The sequence below is a fragment of the Watersipora subatra genome, chromosome 6 (genome assembly GCF_963576615.1).
Source record: "Watersipora subatra chromosome 6, tzWatSuba1.1, whole genome shotgun sequence".
NCBI classification, from domain to species: domain Eukaryota; kingdom Metazoa; phylum Bryozoa; class Gymnolaemata; order Cheilostomatida; family Watersiporidae; genus Watersipora; species Watersipora subatra.
Window position 1 is genome coordinate 28,483,700 of NC_088713.1, and position 23,722 is coordinate 28,507,421.

Here is a 23,722-nt window from a genome sequence, read left to right on the forward strand (position 1 = left end):
TTAGGTCCCGACTACTTACTGGAGGGCCTGATCTCCAATGCTATCGCATTTCTGATCAGGTCCGATCGTAACGTAGCCCACCCCTAGCCTTCTTTAGGCGTCTCCCCCAAGCAGTTCGTGTTTCGAAGCCAGAGCAGTTCTGGCGGAAGGATCCTCCTTATGCCAACCAGGCAGGCATCAAGCGTAGGCAGTTTATAAGAATAAGTATAGTGTATTTAGCGTATATCAGTACATGTATAACTTCGTCTTGACAGTATAAAATTCGTCAGCAGAATCCCAAAGGGTTGGCTTATGCCTTCTCCTTTTATACTATTTGCTCCGCCCACAATTATATAACATTCATTGTTTCACATCAGGCCTGTGAGGCAGGCCCAGACAATAGGCATAATGGTGTGCTAGCAGGCCTGTGAAGCAGGCCCAAAAAATCAGTATTATGTAACAGTTTTACCAGGGTATTATATAACCGGTTAAGAAATATACGTAAGTGACTAGGCATAATGTAGTCTCAAGCACAAACATATGGTTTAGTATAGTCCCGTCCTCCACAATATGTTTTATATAATTATGGTGCATATATGGTTTAACTTTCCAGCCAATTGGAATGAATATTGATTCTAACATGGTTGTGGGTTACGTGAACTTTAATATTTATCCATGATTATATCTATGCTGAAGTTGTTTTAATATATTTACTAAATTTCTGTATAATTTTGAACTTCAATGCTCTGCGTGATTTCAGGACTTGGATCTTGATCTATAAGGTTGTGGTCGCTTTATAGAACAGAGTGGAAATGCAATTTACATTGATAGTTATATATTATTTGTTTTTTGATTCGTATTAAGTTATAAAATAAGAAGGTGAATAATATCAACCTCTGGTTCCTTTATTTCCAATGGTAGTCAAATATGCATTCAGCAGAATAGCTTCCTGACTTGCGTATACCCTTAACAGAGACGTGTAACTTGGCTTCTCAAGTTAAAAAATCCATGAAAAGTCCACCAGCGAGGCACAAAGACAAATCAAGACTTCTGAAACCACGTTTTCTCATAAATGTTTTCATTTTGCTCAAAAAACTCTATATTTTTAAAATTTCAGCTTTTATAGCACTTATTTTTACAGTTCTTTGTTTCCTGTTTTGTTCAAGAGCTCACTTTTTGGTACTGATCCACTGTAATAGTTCAGCCTCACTAGAGACTATTTCATGTACTGATCCACTGTAATAGTTCAGCCTTACTAGAGACTATTTCATGTACTGATCCACTGTAATAGTTCAGCCTTACTAGAGACTATTTCATGTACTGATCTACTGTAATAGTTCAGCCTTACTAGAGACTATTTCATGTACTGATCGACTGTAATAGTTCAGCCTTACTAGAGACTATTTCATGTACTGATCCACTGTAATAGTTCAGCCTTACTAGAGACTATTTCATGAACTGATCTACTGTAATAGTTCAGCCTTACTAGAGACTATTTCATGTACTGATCGACTGTAATAGTTCAGCCTTACTAGAGACTATTTCATGTACTGATCCACTGTAATAGTTCAGCCTTACTAGAGACTATTTCATGAACTGATCTACTGTAATAGTTCAGCCTTACTAGAGACTATTTCATGTACTGATCCACTGTAATAGTTCAGCCTTACTAGATACTACTTCATGTACTGATCCACTGTAATAGTTCAGCCTTACTAGAGACTATTTCATGTAATGATCCACTGTAATAGTTCAGCCTTACTAGAGACTATTTCATGTACTGATCTACTGTAATAGTTCAGCCTTACTAGATACTATTTCATGTACTGATCTACTGTAATAGTTCAGTCTTACTAGAGACTATTTCATGTACTGATCCACTGTAATAGTTCAGCCTTACTAGAGACTATTTCATGTACTGATCCACTGTAATAGTTCAGCCTTACTAGAGAATATTTCATGTACTGATCCACTGTAATAGTTCAGCCTTACTAGATACTATCTCATGTACTGGTCCACTGTAATAGTTCAGCCTTACTAGAGACTATTTCATGTACTGATCCACTGTAATAGTTCAGCCTCACTAGAGACTTTTTCGTGTGCTATACCTAAAATAAAGCTTTTGGTGAGGGAACCAAGGTAAAACAAATAAATTTAATTATTGTAGAAGAGACCATGCTTATGACTAAATTTTGCCCATTGTCGCTATAGTGACCTTCGCCACTTATACATTATTGAGACAATGATAAGCAATAGCCAACATAGTATCTACTTACTAAAGCCACTATATAAACTGTACTAACTAACCAGATTATACAGCCCCGACATAATGTATAATTCATTTTTAGCGCCTGCATGTCTACACGGAATAAGATGGTGCCTGACCTAGTAACATGTCTGGCACTTGCTGAACTTATCTGTTATATTGCAAGTAATTGTTTATCTTCAACTTTAAACATTACATACTGATGACAATGTCACCTCACATTGACAATGATTCAACACAGAGGTATCTTTGACAAATCCACTGTCTATCACTTGACGCTAGCATGCCATCATTTGCCTCACCTAATGCATCAACTTCCACTCAATGCTGTCCTAGCATTTTTACTGGCCGTGACACAAACTACCATAGTCCTTATAGCCATAAAGGGCTTGCAATTTAAATTCCAACACCATACACCTGTGAAGGATTCACCGCGAACCCTTTACTCTCCCGCATAGAACCAACTGCATTGTTTAAGTACATGTATAATGGAATAAATATTAATATACATCAAATATATATGAGATAAAATTCAAAGTTTTTGAGTACAGCCAACTGCATATGATGAGGCTTTCCTTGGTTCTGCCTTCCTATCGCTTGACTTGCCTCTTTTATACTGCTCTGGGTTTCCTAGGCTCTGCCTCCTTCTATTCGGGGTCGGATGGTCATCTTCTGCCAGCCCTGCATCTGGTCGGTCTTTGGCGCCAGCCGGTCGTTTTCTTATTGTCTGGCAATTGGCTGCTCATACGCCCTGCCGGCTCAATGGCATCTCGGTAGGGCTGGCACGAGTCCTGCTCAGCTGTGCCGGACCAGTCTCCTATCAGCTGCTTAGTCGGCTAGCCATGTGGTTGGTACTTGCCTCTTTGTCCGGTCATCCATTACACACTATTACACAAGCTCTATTCAATGTATTCGAGGAAATTGTGTCTGGGGTCTCCTTTATAATACCAATATAATACTGTTGGTAACTCCAAAACAGTTTGGCCTGGTTTGTCAGACACAGTATTGTAAAAAAGTCGGTGCCAGCTAGAAGTTGTTATATCATATCGACGGGTTGCTATGATATGTCGATGATTTGCTATGACATGTTGATGAATTGCTATGGCATGTTAAGAAACTGCTATGGTATGTTAAGAAACTGCTATGGTATGTTAAGAAACTGCTATGGTATGTTAAGAAACTGCTATGGTATGTTAAGAAACTGCTATGGTATGTTGAGAAATGTTTAGGGTATTTGGTGTAATTTGTGTGGTGTGTTGTGCAATTTCTATGGCACGCTGATGAATTGCTATGGAGTGTTAAGAAATATTTATGGTATGTTGAAGAATTGCCAAGACATGTTGAAGAATTGCAATAGTATGTTGACAAATTAATATATGGCATGTTGACAATTTGCTATGGCATGTTGATGAATTGCTATGGCATGTTGATGACTTGTTATGGTATAGTGAGAAGCCTTCATGCCATGTTGAGGAATTGCTACGAAATGTTGAAGAGTTGCTATGGCATGTTGACGATTTGCTATGGCATGTTGACAAATTGTGCAATTGCTTACATTGAGAAACAGCAAAAGGTTAAACATAAACAGCCTCACATAAGAATTATTTAGTAGATTGCAACTAGTAAACTGGTCTTCATTTGTGGATGTTTCATCTGTACCTGCAAGCACTTTCCACTTATAAAATATTTTGGTGCCGAGAAGTGCCCAAAAGCTTATCTATCACTAACGTGATTCTTGTTGGAATTATAACCAACAGTTGTTATCTCTGATTTCCTGTAGGAGTTTCCTTCATCCCCTTTTTAGAAAACATTTTAACAAATGCAAAATTTTTTGTAATAATTAATAAATTTAAAACGGCTATATCTAGTAAATCTAGATTATGTAGCAATAGATATAGGTAATTCGTTCACCCGCGTAAGTTTGGAACATTCCAGAACTTCTAACGTTTCATCTGTCCTTATAAGCATGTTTTCAACATATAAATGTATTTTAGCAAGTTAATCAACTAAAATCTAGCTGCAATCTAAAGATGTTTTATCTATAGTCTCTGTTTGCTGACAAACTAAACTACGACAGCAAAGCATAAACCTATTGTCAAGAATAGAGCTAAACCAACCTGCCTTTGTGAATCATAACTATTGGCACTCACCTACAAAAAGTTCATTAAACGTGAACAGAAACGAAGAAGTTTGAAAACCGCCATGTTCTGCTGTGACTTTTAAATAGAAAAACATTTACGGGTTCGTCTTTGGCAAAACAATAACCTTTTTTGTTTTGTTGTAGCAGATAATAGGGGAAACCTAATTGAGGCATCCTTTTTATTAGGTTTTTTAAAAATGGTGATCTGAATATCTGAAAGATAGATAGATGGATATGTACAGGCAGAGATGAGCACTTGAATTAATATGCTTACTCAAGGGAGCCCATGAGCTCAACTCTAAACAAATTGAACTGAATAGATTTTCTGCTCCCTTTTACTGATTTTAGAATTGATTGACTCGGCAGATCCTACCAGTAAAAATTGAATTGGATCGGCTCTTTACTGTCATCATAGGCGAATTGAAATTATTCATTCTCTACTTTTAGTAAACAAAATGACTCAACACGCATTAATGCTTTACTTTATCATTACTACAATATATCTATTATTATTACTACAATATATCTATTATTATTACTACAATATATCTTTTATTATTACTACAATATATCTTTTATTATTGCTGCATCGAGAAAAATGCATTATGGACAGTTAAATCCTAAGTAAATGGATCACTTATTTGAAACGTGCAGAAGCAAGGCAAGAATACCTCAATACCATTGTGTATATTCTATTGGTCGATAATATGTGCTACATACTAATATAATATCATTCTATGGTTTACCGTGCACTGCCAATAAATTTAGTTGTTCTGTTTTTATTGCAGTTCAACTAAATGTTATTATTTTAGTTCCGTATCATTTCGTTAGGTCTATATGGGCTAATCATCCAAAAGGGTGCATTTGTTTTTATACTTGCAATGTCATGCTTATATGTACTGTATTTACCCTCTTGAACTCATCTGCTAGAAAAGCTTTTATAACTGCTCGCCATGTAATGATTCGTACGCGTGGCTGTTCAGGTGATCAACGCATGGTTCTGGGGCTTCATTGATATCCTTTAACTTGGAGATTAGTAACGTTCAAAAAGAAACAAGTTGTTTCTTTTTGAGCGTGTGCAATTCAAGCAGCAAGGAAATGTTAGTACTACCCGTCCACTAGTGGTGGAACTTGACTACTAACTATAAGCCATTTATTAACACCCATAGTGGCCATTGCCAAACTCGACATTCCATTTGTCTAAGAGAAGTCGAGTAGTAATTGTTACCCTCAATCTAACAGTGCTGGAACTTAGATATACTAACTATAGATTAGTTGTAATACCAAGAGTAGAAGCAGAGACAACCCATAGTGGCCATTGTCAAACTCTACATTCCATTTATCTAAGAGAGGTAAGTCAAGTAATAATTGTTCCCCTTAATGGTGGTCGCTGGCCACTACCCATGTATGTTTCAATTGGCCAGAAAGCCTTTACATAGGCTTGCCTTACTACATGTGCAAAATATTGATTACAGATAACAGAGTCAACAGGATCACATAATCTTTTCCCCAACAAATTACAAATATTATTGTTAATTTAAATGGTTATTGTTTTGCCAAAGACGAACCAGTAAGTGTTCTTCTATTTAAAAGTCACAGCAGAACATGGCGGTTTCCAAACCTCTTTGTTTCTGGTTTAGGATGAGGTTTAGGATGAAGAGTTGTAAACTTGGTAAGTAACTGCATTATACAATAACTTAAACTGCATTAAGTAAACTTGACGCAGTTTTAAATTGCAGCAACTTAACTAACTCTATCTCTGCTAGTGAGCTTCTTCAACATTAGGCCTAAAATATTTCTTACTGATATATTTTATATTACAGAAATGGATGTATGCATTTTAGTCCTACTGTAAAAATAATAACGTTTTTTTGCAGCTGGTTACCCGGTTTCCGTGGACTACCAAAAATTTAAACGTTGCTTTTGTCTGTTCAATTTATTGATTCTCACGCATAATTGTTTATCGAACTTGAAAAACTTAAATACCAAAATAGCAACAAAAATACCAAATGTTCGCAATAACTTAAATGCGTGTGAATGAGCAAAAATTTCCATAGTGAAAGAGTTAATATTTGCTGCACAAACAGTCAAATGGCTTAGCTAATGCATGTAGTTAAGTAAGTGGTTGTGGCTTATTTGTTATTTTTATACATTGAATAGATCAATTTTTGTTAGTGTTGAAATAGAATTGATTTTGTATTTTTGAGTGAATTGAATTGTACTGATTTATTTAAACCATAACTGCCACGAACAACTTTTATCGTATTTACTAGGTAAATCAGACATGCTGATTCCGATTTTGTAATCAAAATAAAGATTAGGCCACTAACTTTCAGAGTAATGAAGGATTTTTTATAGCGTTTTAATATCGGTCTCAAAAACAACACGATCGGCATAACAAGCTCCGCCCATAAATACTTGACGTAACCTAGCTTTTTAGGAACAGAAGTTACGTAGTGATGTTTAGACCGATTTAGAATAATAGAGATGGCTGTTTTAAAATCTATTAATATCTAAATCCAGCTTTAAAAATAATATCAGTCTTTTCTGAAAGGTAGATAAGCTATTTAGCATTGCATATTTAAAAAGCGCGATAACAACGCTAGCTTGTGATAAAACTGCGCTTTTTGAGCTCATTTTTCTCGGCGTCCGGCCCATTTAAACGTCATGTAACAAGCTGCAAGCAATTTTAAATAGTTTATATCCCTTTCATAAAAAACTGAAACTATTTTACAGGCTGGATTTAGATAATAATGGGTTTTAAGACACCCATCTCTATTATTCTAAATCGGACTAAACTTTACTAACTTCCGTTTCTGAAAAAGCTAGGTTTTGTCACATATTTATGGGCGGAGCTTGTAATGCCGATTGTGTTGTTTTCGAAACGGATATTGCAACGCTTTAAAAAAGCCTGAATGACTTTGAAGGTTAGTGGACTAATCTTTATTTTGATTACAAAATCAGAATCAGCGTGTCTGATTTACCTAGTAAATACAATAAAAGTTGTTCGTGACAGTTATGGTTTAAGGATCATAAACTATTAGTTGTGTAAATGAAATACATTTGTAAATGAATTACAGTATTGAAAAAGAATTGATTTTGTATTTTTGAGTGAATTGAACTGATTTATTTGAGTTGGGATAGCTATAGAATTTAGCTACTTCAGCTACTTAGCTAGTAAATCAATACTGAATTGAATCAATTCTAGCATTTTTTATCATATGAAATAATTGAGAATTAAACTGTCAATTTCCTGAAGAGAATTGAATTCAGTCGAGTCATTTTTAAAGCCTTTAAAACATATCTGGTTACGGGTAAGTGCAGCTATGCGCTGGTAGGTACAGGTAGGTAGGTAGATACATGTAAGTACAGCTAGGTTCGGGTGAGTACAGGAAAGTACAGGTAGGCACAGGTAAGTACTGTTAGCTACAGATATGGATGGATAGATAAATAGACAAATAGATAAGTAGATACAAGTATAGTAATAAAACCATTTGAGAATTATTCCTATGATAGCACTAGTGAAAGACCCCAATATTATACTGGTCATTACATAGAATAACTCATCCATGACAATCTCAACCATGACAGCTCTATGACAGCTCCTTTATTGTGAACTTCTGTTGCTGCTCACAGTTGATAGTTTAGTAGCAGTCTAGAGTCTTACTAGGAGGTAAATCATAATTGGCTTCTATGAATCGCTGACTCAGCGCAGACACATGCTTAGCTGTGTCTGCGACACATGCTTAGCTGTCAGTTGATGAGCTGCATTGGACTTTCTACCAAAGATAAGGCAGAGCCACTATTGTGAACTCCGCATGAGTTGCTCTTACATAATCAGTAGATCATACCACTATTGATGCATCTTAACTGCTTGCATTCGTGTGGTGATTAAATGGTAGCCTATGCTTTTAATGCTGCCGTAGCAAACAGCAGTTAGGGTAACAGGTGAGTAATGTTCAAATTTTGCAATGCCAGATGACCAAACTTTCCCTAAATGCACAGTGGGTGTAAAGCATGGTTATTTTGCTGTGTGAAAATACTGCAGACAGTTCTTGACCATTATGAGAAACACTTGCGACTCCGTTGGGTACCCTGACCTTACTAGCACCCTTACTAGTACCCTTATTAGTGCCCTTACTAGTACCCTTACTAGTACCCTTACTAGTACCCTTACTACTACTAATAGACAGCATTAGATGAGTGCCTGCCTTTTGATACACGAATATAACTGTAGCCTGAGGTTTGTGTTCGTAGTTCAGGTTGGTTGGTTACATCTACTAGCCTTTTCTTTATAGGACAGACAGGATCATATAAAGGTGGGTATGTAACCACATGGAAATTCCAATGTGAACATATAGTATACAGTTACCATTATACAGCTACAGTATACAGAGCATACAGAGAGTGTCAGTCACCTCTGATACTGTACATATCGCCTACTATAATAATACGTACTGATCAGTACACAAGCCTTGAGATATACACAAGTAATAAACGCTTTGTTCAAATACAGCAGTTGACTAAGTTTCACTGAATGTAAGTGTGGCAGTAACTCTTATAAGCCTCTTATAGTAACTACTCAGTCTGAACATGGAACAAGGTCAAGAAGTAGAACAAGGATGAAGGTTGTATGTGCAGGTGTTGATGTCACAATCACTGGGCATTTGAAAATCATGTCATTTGGTGGGCTAAAATGAAATTAACTATCATCTGCCTGTCTTCATCAGTTATGAGTATTGCGTCAATATGGAGATTGTCTTCGTATGCCACTGCCAATTCTATACTGGATACGTGATTGATGCTGCCATAGGAATAAACTAATGCTCCACTGGGTCAAGTGTGACAGCCAATCAGAAAGAGATAGCGCACTCCCTGACTGATTTGTATCTGCCTAAACTGACAGTCACTTGTTTATACTAGCTCCGATTGCTTACATTTGGTAGATCATTTCTCTCCTGCCTGATGTTCTCTTTCTACGTCAACCACTCTGTTTGGCAAGAAATAGGACTCACTTCAAGGTATTTACTTGACTGTATAAATGCTTCAACTATTATCTGTTGTTCATCATGTTGTTTTGACAATTCTGTTTAGTTTCAATTAATAACTACTAATATTAGTTACAGCGGGTACTGTATTTCTTACACCATAAAAAACAGTGAAAAGCCTAAAATTTTCTAAGAATTGATGCTTTGCCCTTTAAAACGGTGGTGCGCCCATGTGGAGCCTGAGTTCTAAAGTTTTTGGTGTGACTTTAGTAATACAGCAGATGTGTGCTGCTAATTGCTATATACTGTTTAATAAGCCATCTAAAATGGCATCCATAAAGGGACACACTTATGAAGCTCAGCTTAAACTTGGAGCAGCGGCGAGCAAGTTACGCCACCATATGTGGGTGGATTGTTGGTGCATGGGCTAAGGTAAAGCCAGCCTCAATAGTCAGAGTTTTAGAGAAAGCCGGCATCAATGTTGAACCACAACCAACCATCGAGTCTGACTCAGACAATGGTGAGAAGTAACCCAGAATGTTGAACAGAATGTTGAAAGAAGAGTGAATATTTTATTCAATGAAGTTTACGGTTTTGCTTAACTTGTTGTTTTTTCAAATGCATCTTATAACAGGGACCAGGGATAATAATACTTATAATACGAGGGAATTGAGACTGTCCCCCCTATGATATGAGGAACTATACAGAGTGGAAAATACAGCTTTTATCATTAGATACACCTGGTGTTCTTCAAGTTATATAAACTTGCAGATGAGGAACTAATTTTAAGCTATAATAATACTACTTGTGGTTAATCATTTATTACTAATCTCATGCTCTGAATGGTACAAGTTTTTTTTGGTTTTAATATCTGTCTCTTATTCAAATGTACATAATTATACACCATTTATTATAAAAACTGCCATATAGTAACAGCTTTTTATGGCAGTTTTTAACTTAAAGCTATTTTATTTTTGGCAGTACGTGAGCTACCTGATTTCACACTATCTGTAATATATCATTGTTTACTAGTTAGATGTACTCTACTACATTAGAGAGGTATACCCTTTAGAAAGCTTAGAAAACTTTAGAAAGCATTAGAAAGCTTTTTGCTTCTGTTAATTGTTTGGGTTTTAAAAGTGTAGACATCATAGATTAACTGAACTATTTTCCGTGACCCCTACAGTTCCTTTTGACAGCTATGAGATAGATGGTATATTACTTTTATTCAGCAACACTATAATTAGTGGTTTTTCTATATTCTTCATATAGTTCTAGAGATGACGGATAAATAATTTTAAAGACTCAGTCAAAATAGCATAGAGCTGGTCTTGATTTGCTAGACACTTCATTTATTTGTAAATTAGCTGTTGGTCAGATATCGCCTGGCTCCATAAAAATTTCTAATAAAAAATGAAAAATGTTTTGTAAAAAAATTGATAAGAAAAATACTGTTTTTATAACTAGTATGTGAAAATATGATTCCGACACATATGGCAGTCATTTCTTGCTGGGCTTTGGAAATCTGCCTCCTTAAATATTTTTTGATGGGATTTTATGTTCAAATTTTTTGGGTCTTATTGGTGTGCATTTTAAGCGTGCAAAATATAACTGCATTTTTGCTGTAATACGATTTTACAAACAGGGAGACTGACAACAGTCACAAAACTTCTACAAACTCCAGACACTTTAAACTTAACAAATTTAAACCTAAAATAGAATATAAAAGTCTTTTTACACCTGCAGACTGTTGTTGTTGTGCGCCATCAATATAGCATTTGCTTCTCTGGTATAGATAACACCTCCTTCAGATATCCTGTATCATTCGTTGACCTTTTTAGGGGTCACCCAATTTACAAGAGTTGCATTCCATTTCATCTATTTTGAAGGCCTGCCTAATCTTTTGAATAACTGCTGAGTAGTAGGGTCAAACGTTTTATCAAGCAATTTGGAAAGGGTTAGAGAAAGTTGACGAGCTTTCGAAACAAGTTTGACCTCAAAGATAAGGCAGCACATTGAAGTAAACACTGAACAGCTAATGCCATGCCAGTTGAGATGAAGGCTATAATACTTGAGCGCCTGTTGACAATTTGAGAGCTAGTTGCAAAGTACGTAGTAACAGTGTTAAGTCTTGATGTGTTGATATTCTGGTGTTTTTCACAATAATCAGGCCTTCAGTATCTTTCTTAAGAACCCACAATGTTTTAAAAGACTCCTTGGGTTTAACATGTCTCGAACTAACTGATTTAGCTGAACTGATATTTTTAGGGGTCACCCATTTTACAAAAGCTGGGTTCCATTTCATCTATTTTGAAGGCCTGCCTAATTGTTTGAATAACTGCTGAGTAGTAGGGTCAAACATTTTAGTCAGAGAAGAGTTAGAGGAAGTTGATGAGCTAATGGAATTAGTTTGACCTCGGGTCAAGATAAGGCAACGCATTGACGTAAACACTCAACTGCTTATGCTCTACCAGTTGAGATGAATACTTGAGCATCTATTAATACTTTGGTAGCTAGTTACTAAGATGAAGTTTGTGACAATTTTGGACAGAGTGTTGAAAGAAGAGTAAATATTCTATTCAATAAAGTTGACTAAGTTTACTGTTTTGCATAACTTGTTGTTTTTTATATGTTTTATAATGCATCTTATAATATAGTGCACCTTATATATTGCTTAAGTACAGAACTTGACCAGGGAATTGAGACTGTGCCTTATGATATGATGAACTATATGGAGTGGAAAATACAGCATTTATCATTAGATACACCTGGTGTTCTTCAAGTTTATAAACTTATAGATGAGGAACAAGTTTTACGCTATAGTAATACTACTTGTTGTTAATCTTTTATTACTAATCTCATACTCTGAATTATACAAGTTCTTCTGGTTTAAATATCTCACTCTCCTATTCAAATGTACATATACAATTATACACCATCTACTATAAAAACTGCCATATAGTAACAGCTTTTTATGGCAGTTTTTAACTTAAGGCTATTTTATTCTTGGCAGTACATGAGCTACCTGATTTCACACTATCTGTAATATATCATTGTCTACTAGTTAGATGTACTCTACTACATTAGAGAGGTATACCCTTTAGAAAGCTTAGAAAACTTTAGAAAGCATTAGAAAGCTTTTCCCTTCTGTTAATTGTTTGGGTTTTAAAATTGTAGACATCATAGATTAACTGAACTATTTTCCGTGACCCCTACAGTTCCTTTTGACAGCTATGAGATAGATGGTATATTACTTTTATTCAGCAACACTATAATTAGTGGTTTTTCTATATTCTTCATATAGTTCTAGAGATGACGGATAAATAATTTTAAAGACTCAGTCAAAATAGCATAGAGCTGGTCTTGATTTGCTAGACACTTCATTTATTTGTAAATTAGCTGTTGGTCAGATATCGCCTGGCTCCATAAAAATTTCTAATAAAAAATGAAAAATGTTTTGTAAAAAAATTGATAAGAAAAATACTGTTTTTATAACTAGTATGTGAAAATATGATTCCGACACATATGGCAGTCATTTCTTGCTGGGCTTTGGAAACTTTCCTCCTTAAACATTTTTTTGTTGATGAGATTAATTTGATCTCGTTTGTCTTTATCAAGTTCAAATTTTATCAATCTGAACGGTGTGCATTTTAAGCGTGTGAAATATAACTGAATTTTTACTGAAATACGATTTTACAAACAGGGAGATTCATAACAGTCACAAAACTACTACAAACTCCAAATACTTTAGATTTAATACATTTAAACCTAAAATAGAATATAAAAGTTTTTTTACATCTGCAGACTGTTGTTGTTGTGCGCTCAGTGGAGCATTTGCTTCTCTGGTATAGATAACTCCTCCTTTGGATATCCTGTATCATTCGTTCACCCTTATAGGGGTCACCCAATTTACAAGAGTTGCGTTCCCTTTGATCTATTTTGAAGGCCTGCCTAATTGTTTGAATAACTGCTGAGTAGTAGGGTCAAACATTTTATCAAACAAGTCGGAAAGGTTAGAGGAAGTTGATGAGCTAATGAAATTAGTTTGACCTCGGGTCAAAGATAAGGCAGCACATTGATGTAAACACTCAGATTCTTATGTCCTACTAGTTGAGATGAAGGCTATAATACTCCAACCTGTATTGATAACTAGTTAGCTAGTTAGAAAATACATAGTAACAGTGGTAAGTCTTGATGTGTTGGTATCCAAGTGTTGTTCACAATCCTCAGGCCTTCAGTGCCTCTCTTAAAAATCCACAATATTTAAAAGACTCTTTGGGCTCAACAATGTCTCAAACTAAGTGATTTAGCTGAACTGACATGTTTCCAAAAACCATTAATAGCAATAGTTGTTATTTCAATATAGAACTATATATCAAAGTAGATCATAAATATAGAAAAAAAACTAATAAGGCTATAACAAACTTCTCTCACAAAAGCTTACGAGATACTTTTTGATAATTTCTGAGCTCCAATCAACCATCTGTGTTTGACAACCTATACCTACTTTTTACTGCTTACTCAAACCATATACCATCTAATGGTGGTATATGGTTTGAGTTTGAAGAAAAAATGGTCTTCACTTTAGTCAACTATCAATCGGCTTAGAGTAGCTAGTTCTTTTCATAAAAAAGATATATCATAAAATATATAAGTTGTATTGTTGGATAATGTACATGTATATAATCTATATGTATAATCAAATCTCAGCGTTTGTCTGTCTGTCATCTGTAATTCGTCTGTCCAGTTATAGTGATAAAGTTTTGAGAATGAAAAATCCATTTCATGGTGGATTTGATCACAGAACCTCCAGTTTTAGAGCTGTCAAGTTTAACTACTAAACAACGCAGTTAACTGAGCACTGGGAATAATAATAGCAAAGGTATTCATTACATCGATTTAAATATAAATAACGATGTTGCATCACTCGCTACGATTACCGCGGGTAATAAAAACAGCTTAAAAACAGTTGCAGGTAATTTAATGTAAAGGTAATGTAAGTAGAGTGATGTTTTAAGCTGCTTTTTAATACTTGTGCAACACCAGACATTTACCTAGTATAGACATATACCTATACGTATCTAGCAGTTCGCTGCGTGCTAAAGAGTCAGTTGACGACGCATGAACAAAAGAGGCAATTTTATTGTATTACACTGTTTTGATTTTCAAGAACTTTTATCAGATCAGTTTAATAACAGGTTAGATACCTCCTTGCACAGAAAGAATTACCTTCTCTCTTTATTAACAATCACGTCTAGGGACAAGGGACAAGCACTGTTTATTCAACATTCCTTTGCTTGTAGGGGGTGAACAGTCTATATGTACATGTAACCAGACCTCAAAGTCCACTGTGCAGTAATTGCATCAGCAACCACACACGTCTCAATGTATGTACTGAATACACAAAATATATATTTGCTAAAACATATTTGCTTTATACTCAGGATACAAGACAACACAGTAATTGGTTTGTGAGTACAAGTGATAAGCTGCCAACCTATATACATGTATAGTAATCACTTCTAGTTTGTGGCTTTAGCTACCAACCCCCCTCCCTTCCTCACCTTTGCTGTATCGTGGAACTTTGAAAATTGTGGCTACTTGAGTTTGTTCATCTTCAGTTGATACTGAAAACTTATGTTTAACATTTGTTTCCTTCGTTCACGATATCAGAAACGAAAATTCCTAATTTCTATTGATGGTTGCTTAGGTTGGGTTGATAGTATGTACACCTAATCATTGGTAATGGTGTCGAAACCGCTACTCGTTGCAGTCCACCACACAACTAAACCTTGATTTGAGTGATAGTGTACATGGGCCTTTAGTTAATGTTAGTTTAAACAGCTAACTACAACAGTAGAAGAGTGTGAGATGTCTTTTCTCTGCTACGGTTGTGACTATTATGAATGAATCATAACTGTGCATTAATTAGTACTCACTGAAGCCCAGACGTAAAAGGCATTGCAGTTGAAATAAGTTCTTGCCTGGATAGTAAGCATGTCACAGCCATGCAATAAGCATTATAATTGCATTAGGTACTTTTACTACTGTCTAGAGTGAATTATACATGCTGTACGACTATTTTCAACTGCGCAGTAAGCAATATTTGCGCAGTGACAATATTTCCTACTGCACAGTGTGCAGTGTTGAATACAGTGTGAGTGTTGCTAGTGTGCATTTCAAAATTCTCAATACAGTAGGAACTTTAGCAGTACAATTTAAAAACATGTGCTGCACATTTTTGTGAAAATTCATCACAGAATCAAGTAATGAGTTGACTTTTACATAACCCCAACCCAATTGCAAGATGTAAATGCTGCTCAAAACTTGATCATAAGAAGGCAAACAAATTGATCACAATTACCACATTGTATATGATTTATATGAAAATCTGTTAAAGCTTTCATATAATACGGCTATCCCATTGCGGTTTTGTAGAAATGGTTCAATGATAATAATGCCTGACTCCCTATTTTGAAATTATAAAGAAATTATAGCTGAAGTTCATGAGTTTGCTAAAAATAGTATCTGACACTCTTGTACAAGTGTCTGTACAATGCAGTACTGACACTTGGTAAGCCAGCAGTGTCAGTTGATCCACGGTATCAACTTTATACTAATATGCAGTTGCAGTACAGAGAGTGTTGATGAGCTGGTGGAACAGTTCAGCAAGTATTGATGAGTTGATAGAACATTTCAAAGAGTGTTGATGATTTGATAGAACAGTTCAGGGAGTATTGATGAGTTGATGGAACAGTTTAAAGAGTGTTGATGAGTTGACGGAACAGTTCAAGGAGTATTGATGAGTTGATGGAACAGTTCAGGGAGTGTTGATCAGTTGATGGAACAGTTCAAAGAGTGATGATGAGTTGATAGAACAGTACAGGGAGTGTTGATGAGTTGATGGAACAGTTTAAAGAGTGTTGATGGGTTGATGGAACAGTTCCAAGAGTGTTGATCAGTTGATGGAACAGTTTAAAGAGTGTTGATCAGTTGATGGAACAGTTCAGGGAGTGTTGATCAGTTGATAGAACAGTTCAGGTAGTGTTGATGAGTTGATGGACTAGTTCAGGAAGTGTTGATGAGTTGATGGGACAGTTTAAAGAGTGTTGATGAGTTGATGGAACAGTTCCAAGAGTGTTGATCAGTTGATGGAACAGTTTAAAGAGTGTTGATCAGTTGATGGAACAGTTCAGGGAGTGTTGATCAGTTGATAGAACAGTTCAGGTAGTGTTGATCAGTTGATAGAACAGTTCAGGTAGTGTTGATCAGTTGATAGAACAGTTCAGGGAGTGTTGATCAGTTGATAGAACAGTTCAGGTAGCGTTGATCAGTTGATAGAACAGTTCAGGTAGTGTTGATGAGTTGATGGAATAGTTCAGGGAGTATTGATGAGTTGATGGAACAGTTTAAAGAGTGTTGATGAGTTGACGGAACAGTTCAAGGAGTATTGATGAGTTGATGGAACAGTTCAGGGAGTGTTGATCAGTTGATGGAACAGTTCAAAGAGTGATGATGAGTTGATAGAACAGTACAGGGAGTGTTGATGAGTTGATGGAACAGTTTAAAGAGTGTTGATGGGTTGATGGAACAGTTCCAAGAGTGTTGATCAGTTGATGGAACAGTTTAAAGAGTGTTGATCAGTTGATGGAACAGTTCAGGGAGTGTTGATCAGTTGATAGAACAGTTCAGGTAGTGTTGATGAGTTGATGGACTAGTTCAGGAAGTGTTGATGAGTTGATGGGACAGTTTAAAGAGTGTTGATGAGTTGATGGAACAGTTCCAAGAGTGTTGATCAGTTGATGGAACAGTTTAAAGAGTGTTGATCAGTTGATGGAACAGTTCAGGGAGTGTTGATCAGTTGATAGAACAGTTCAGGTAGTGTTGATCAGTTGATAGAACAGTTCAGGTAGTGTTGATCAGTTGATAGAACAGTTCAGGGAGTGTTGATCAGTTGATAGAACAGTTCAGGTAGCGTTGATCAGTTGATAGAACAGTTCAGGTAGTGTTGATGAGTTGATGGAACAGTTCAGGGAGTGTTGATCAGTTGATAGAACAGTTTAGGGAGTGTTGATGAGTTGATGGACCAGTTCAGGGAGTGTTGACGAGTTGATGGAACAGTTCAGGGAGTTTTGATGAGTTGATGGAACAGTTTAAAGAGTGTTGATGAGTTGACGGAACAGTTCCAAGAGTGTTGATGAGTTGATGGAACAGTTCAGGGAGTACTGATGAGTTGAGGGAACAGTTCAGGGAGTACTGATGAGTTGAGGGAACAGTTCAGGTAGTGTTGATGAGTTGATGAAATGAAACAATGAAGCAATGAATATGCAACAGATGTTCAAGTTTCTTTTAAGGCTCACACCAACTCCTACTACTAAATGCTTTACTTGTTGGCTTTGATTGTTTGTAATAGCAAAAAGTAAATTTCAGAATTTCCTGAGCAGTTCTTTTTGGTGACAAGACTCATAGAAAAAGTGAATATTTACAGCATAATAATTGATTATGATTGTGACTTGAATAAGTGGCTGTTTTTGAAGACTGTAGGATAGAAGTTTATTTGAGTTTATCTTTGTATTGCAATAGAGGTATGAATCTAATATGACTTGAATTAACTTAATTTACTATTACAATACTTTCTTCTGTCTCAAGTCATTTCAATACATCTTTTGGCCAGTTGCCTTTCTCTCATCATTTTCTAGTTGGTTTTTGTGCCATCGTTTTTACTTTTTTCACACAATATTTAAAGCACATCAATTACATCAGTACATTTATCATATAATTCGGTACATCAGAGAGTTGGCTTTTGTATGAGCCTACATATATTCAATACACAAAGAATAATTAAACTATGAAAAACAGAGTGTCAAAAGTATGTCCTGCAACAAAAAAACACTTGGTTACGGTTGCCACAATGTGATGTCATAATTATCATTTAGCCTTAGGTCGTCAATTCCTTTCACTGCCATTGAAGCTGCGCTTTTCTGTGACATTCGGTGCTCTTAAACCTAATGAGCACTAATAATAAACTAGGATTCTAGATAATCAACAATGCCCGGAGATTGTGCTAACGCTCGACCAATACAAACACATGTTCTGGGTTAATAGATTTCGGGTGATGGTTAGATTTTGCTTTTTTTCATCTCTTTGTTCATTTTAAACATTTGTAGTAATTATTATCACATCGTTTCATATATAAGATTCTAAATGCTTTCTAAATATGATTATGGTTCAATAAATAAAGTGTCGTTGATGAAGGTAATGAAATCAGATTGAATAAGTTGTGATCTGCAGTAACGTGGCCTAGGACTATATGGAAATTGTTATTTCGCAAGATCACGTAATGCTTGAAATTAATTAGCCTCAGTCATGCCCCTCAACATTACAATAAAAAGAGATAGCTAGTGCATAATATCATCGGGAAAATATACTATGCTGCTTGGAATCTGAGCTATTTATCATAGAAATAATTTGTGCATGGAGAGCTAATGACACTGATTACTTTGTCATCTTCATTGGTTCTTTGGAGTTATCCTACCTTTGCCTGCAACTAGCATCATTATCGTAGTTGATCAATAAGCGGTAAGAGCAGACAACACCGAATATTTAAATTGTGACGTCATAACTTCCGAGCCTATAAGATTGAACTTTTTTTGCGGTAGAGCTTTGGGAATTCCTATAAACACCAACCAATGTCTGTCTCACCATGTCAAACAATGGCTCATTTGAAAGCCAAGATATTGAAGAACCTGCCTAAGCTGAAACAGTACTTATGTAATTGATGTGCTTCAATGAATTGTTACATGTATAAACAAAAACTTTGCTTGTGCTTTTTCTATTATTTGTCGTTTCATGTTTTAAAAACCTTATCTCATTTTTACATGACCACCACTTGCACTATTTTTCCTTAGATCATATTAAAATAAAATACAACGATGTGATATACGATGTGAGAAAGAGTTACTGTATGTACAAATATACTGATTTACAAAACATCAATGCTTAGAGAACTTGATGTTCTCCAGAACTGATTAGATATTAGATCATAAATAGAGACAAATATTTTTTGAAACCTTTTGTTGTACGCCCAAGAATTTTAAATAGGAATATGACAATCTTTTGAAGATTTTACAGTACTAGTGCAAATAGGTATGTACAGCCTTCTGTCAGTTGAAGAGCTGGTATTTTTAAAAACAGACGACAAGGAGTTAAGTTCTCTTGTTTTGAGTTAACTGGCTACTTATTGCATGCATTTATTTAAGCTAAATTTAAAAACTATAACTTTGTACTCACAGTTTGTAGAAACACCTGCTATGAGCTTGGCTACCTTTCTGAAATTTATGTGAACACAAAGTGAACCTAGCTTGCTTCCTAAAGATATCGGAGTTATTACCACTCATTCAAAGGGAGCACAACTCTTCCTAAGATGGGTAAGCATCAACAGTTCGCTGCGATAGCATCATATATGTGTCTACAAACTAACTAGATATCCCCAGATGTAACTAGCCATATAGAGCTACTCATTGTAATTGTAATATAGCATGCTTATACATACTGTTATATTACAATATAGCAGTATGTATGTATGTATGTACGTACGTATGTACGTACGTATGTACATATGTACGTATGTATGTACGTACGTATGTACATACGTATGTACGTACGTATGTACGTACATATGTATGTATGTATGTATGTACGTATGTATGTATGTACGTATTTACGTATGTACGTACGTACGTATGTACATATGTACGTATGTATGTATGTATGTACATATGTATGTACGTACATATGTACGTACATTCGTATGTACGTACGTATGTACATACGTATGTACGTACGTATGTACGTACATATGTACGTACGTATGTACGTACATATGTACGTACATATGTATGTACATATGTGCATACGTATGTGCGTATGTATGTGCGTACGTATGTATGTACGTACATATGTACGTACGTATGTACGTACGTATGTACGTATGTATGTACGTACGTATGTACATACGTACGTATGTACGTACGTATGTACATACATATGTACGTACGTATGTACGTACGTACATATGTACGTATGTACGTATGTATGTATACACGTACGTATGTATGTGTGTATGTATGTATGTACGTACATATGTACGTACATATGTATGTATGTACGCATGCATGCATACATGCATGTACGCATGTACGCATGTATGTACATATGCATGTGTGCGTGTATGTACATATGCCTGTATGTATGTGTGTACATATGCATGTATGTATATGTGTACATATGCATGTACATGTATGTATGTGTGTACATATGCATGTATGTATGTGTGTACATATGCATGTATGTACAGATGTAGGTATCTATATGTATGCAAGTAGGTGTGTATGTACATACATATGTATGCACATATGTAAAAATGTACACGTGTATGTATATATTTGTATGTATCAATGTGTGTATGCATGTACATATGCGTGTATGTACATATGTAAGTATGCACATATGTGCCTTTGTATGTATATACACGAGTACAATGATATATGATTGTACCGCTGTACGATTTATTTGAAATACGACATGAAAATTTCTAAAATCATTGTTCTGGCACACAACGAAAAAATGGAGATACAAGTCAATGATCGTCGTGAGTGCTGCTAAGAAGCAGTGCATTTGCTTAGCCTGTTTGGTTGTTGCCGTCGCTCCAGTCACATGTACTTGCTTATTCCTTGGGTTTTGTTTCATTTTGGAGTACATACCCTCACTATGTTATCAAATGAGTTTCCAGGCTAAAGACTCTCATTATGTTATCAAATGGGTCTCAAGGCTAAAGACAAAAGGTTGCAAAGAAAAAGCTTAAGAAAATGACATCAATGGATGCTTAGAGTGAAATTATAGCAAAGCATGAGCGTGATGTTTGTATCATCTACTTGGCAAATGAATATTGTTGCGCTTCTGCAAAGTTTTAGCAATGTTTTCATTAGTGTTTGTTTAGTTATTAAGTGTCTGTCATTTTCTTGAAATGAAACAGTTAACAGTTATTAACTGTTTCATTTTTTTGGTTATTATTTTACTATTTGGTATTAACCGTTTCTAACAGTTCTTTTGTAGCTTGGCTCTTTTCTTTCTTGTCCCAGGGCCAAAAAAGAAAAGAGCCAAGCTACTAAGCCGAGCCGAGGAGACCGCTTCAGCCCTTGCGCAAAGAAAGATATTGTGATCGAGAGAGGAGGGACCAAGCTGGCTCTCAGCTTGGTCAGAAGTGCTACAATCTCTTGGCCTATTGGATTGGCCACCAGCTCGTTTGTAGGCTGACCTGCTACCGAGTCAGGCTCTGTGGTCGAGGGACGAAGCTTATTGCTGAAATAAATATATAAAGAGCGCCGATGAACCCGATGAATTAGAGCACCTGGAAGTGTCATACCGTGCAGTTGACTGCTGCTTGTTGTATACTCTCAACTGTACCATTTGTATATTTGAGAAATATATATTGCTTTTGTACTCAGGTGACTCAGTTACTTGTGAAGCAGTAAAGCTTCTTTTTATACTGGGGCAATGGAGGGATCGATCAGATCCCTGACTCCAAAAGAACCGACGAATCCGTAGATGTACTAACTGAGGCTACCCTAGAGGTGGTGAAGGGAAAAATCCAGGAAGACTGAGTAATCCAAAACAAGATATCCTATGGATTTGGGAAAGCCTCGCTGCCTTGCTTAAACATGGCAGACTGCCTCCAAAGATCAGAAGCATCTCTCTTGAAAGAGTAAGCACCAAAATGGCCACCAGGCATGCTTGGAGCGTAGATAAGAGTATGAATCATTTTGTCAAGGTACTGGAGAGGATGATGATGCCTCTGACCCCCTATTCGCCAGTTCAAGTCACCTCAATATTCTACCTCGGAAAACATAGTGTAATTTATCACCTGTTTTCCGGAAGTAGCTAAGGCCAATGTATGGACTGAAAGAGGAGGCAAAGCATTGTGGTCCAGCCAACCATGTAGAAGCTGTTTTTGATGCTTAACGAGCTTGGTTCAGTCTATCTCCTTAGCAGGCTCAGTCTAGCTACCAATTACCAAGAACACACCATCTTATAGAGCCGCAAGTCCAGTGGTTTATGGCAACTTACCAAACCCTCACCAAACCAACATGGGCCAAAAAAATATTTTGCAGTACACTGAAGAACCTTGGCTGGCAGAGACACCTGCTAACGGTCTCTACACATATATTGATTTACATGATCAAAGTCAGCATGAAGTATTGAAGTATCTCCGGATTAAGTTTGGAGAACGACAGTTGATCACCACCTGATCTGTAGGGAAAGAGCCGGCAGAACAGACCGTTGTGGTGCCGGACAAAACCAAACCATCAGCCAGCTCACACTAATGACGATGAAGCAGGTTCAAAAGCTGCAAGATGAGAGGCACGAGCCCAAAGGAGCCTCACCTACCGAATTTTTTTGATGTTGGGGGTGTGGGGAACAAGGATATGTTCACAGAGACTCCTCAGCAACAAGAAGTTAGCAGAATGATGAAACGGCAAAGAACCGCGACAGTGGTGCTGATTGCAAATTGCAATAAGGGCCCCAACTGTTCTTGCCCTTGCAAAAAAGCACTCTGATCAGGCAGTCGAGAACCCGAGCCCGGTAAAAATTCAGCCAGCAAGGTTTCGAGGAATGATGGGAAGATGAAACAGAGATTCTTTGCCATACCCCCTCAGAACGGGGAGAGATGACGCGGCAACCTTAAATCATAGCCACCCATAATGGGAAGGCGACCAGAGGTTTCCTGCCATATCTACCTGAGATGAGGAAGTGACATGGAAGTCTCTTGCCATAGCAACTCAAAATTATTACGAGGCTTTGGAAAGGCTGGAACTCAAAAACCTGAAACCCAGCCTGGTTGTGGAAACACAACTGGAGCACTAGCGAGCTACTCCAGGCTGTGTCACCAAGAGTGTGATCGAAACTGGACCTAGAAAAAACAGACCAGGAAATGGTCGTAAGTTTGCCTTCAGGACGGCAGAGCTGACTCTGTCAAAGCCCGTTTTTTAGGCAAAACTAACACACCAGAAGTCTGTTCTGGCAGACTCAAGAGTGCTCACGTCTTCTTTAAGAAACTAGAGGAGTGACCCAGACAGTTTCCAATTGACACTGGGTGCACCTTGAAATTGCTGAACAAGCAGAAGAGTGACAATCATGATTTCTTGGCCGATGGAAATTGGCCGCCATTTTAGGGGGCCGCAAGCTTGCTAATACGGCTTCAAGATGTAAAAGCTAAGGAGGTCTTTGTGGTGAGCTACATCAACAAAGTGGCCATCTTATAGATGCCACTCTAGGTGGCCCATCGATGCA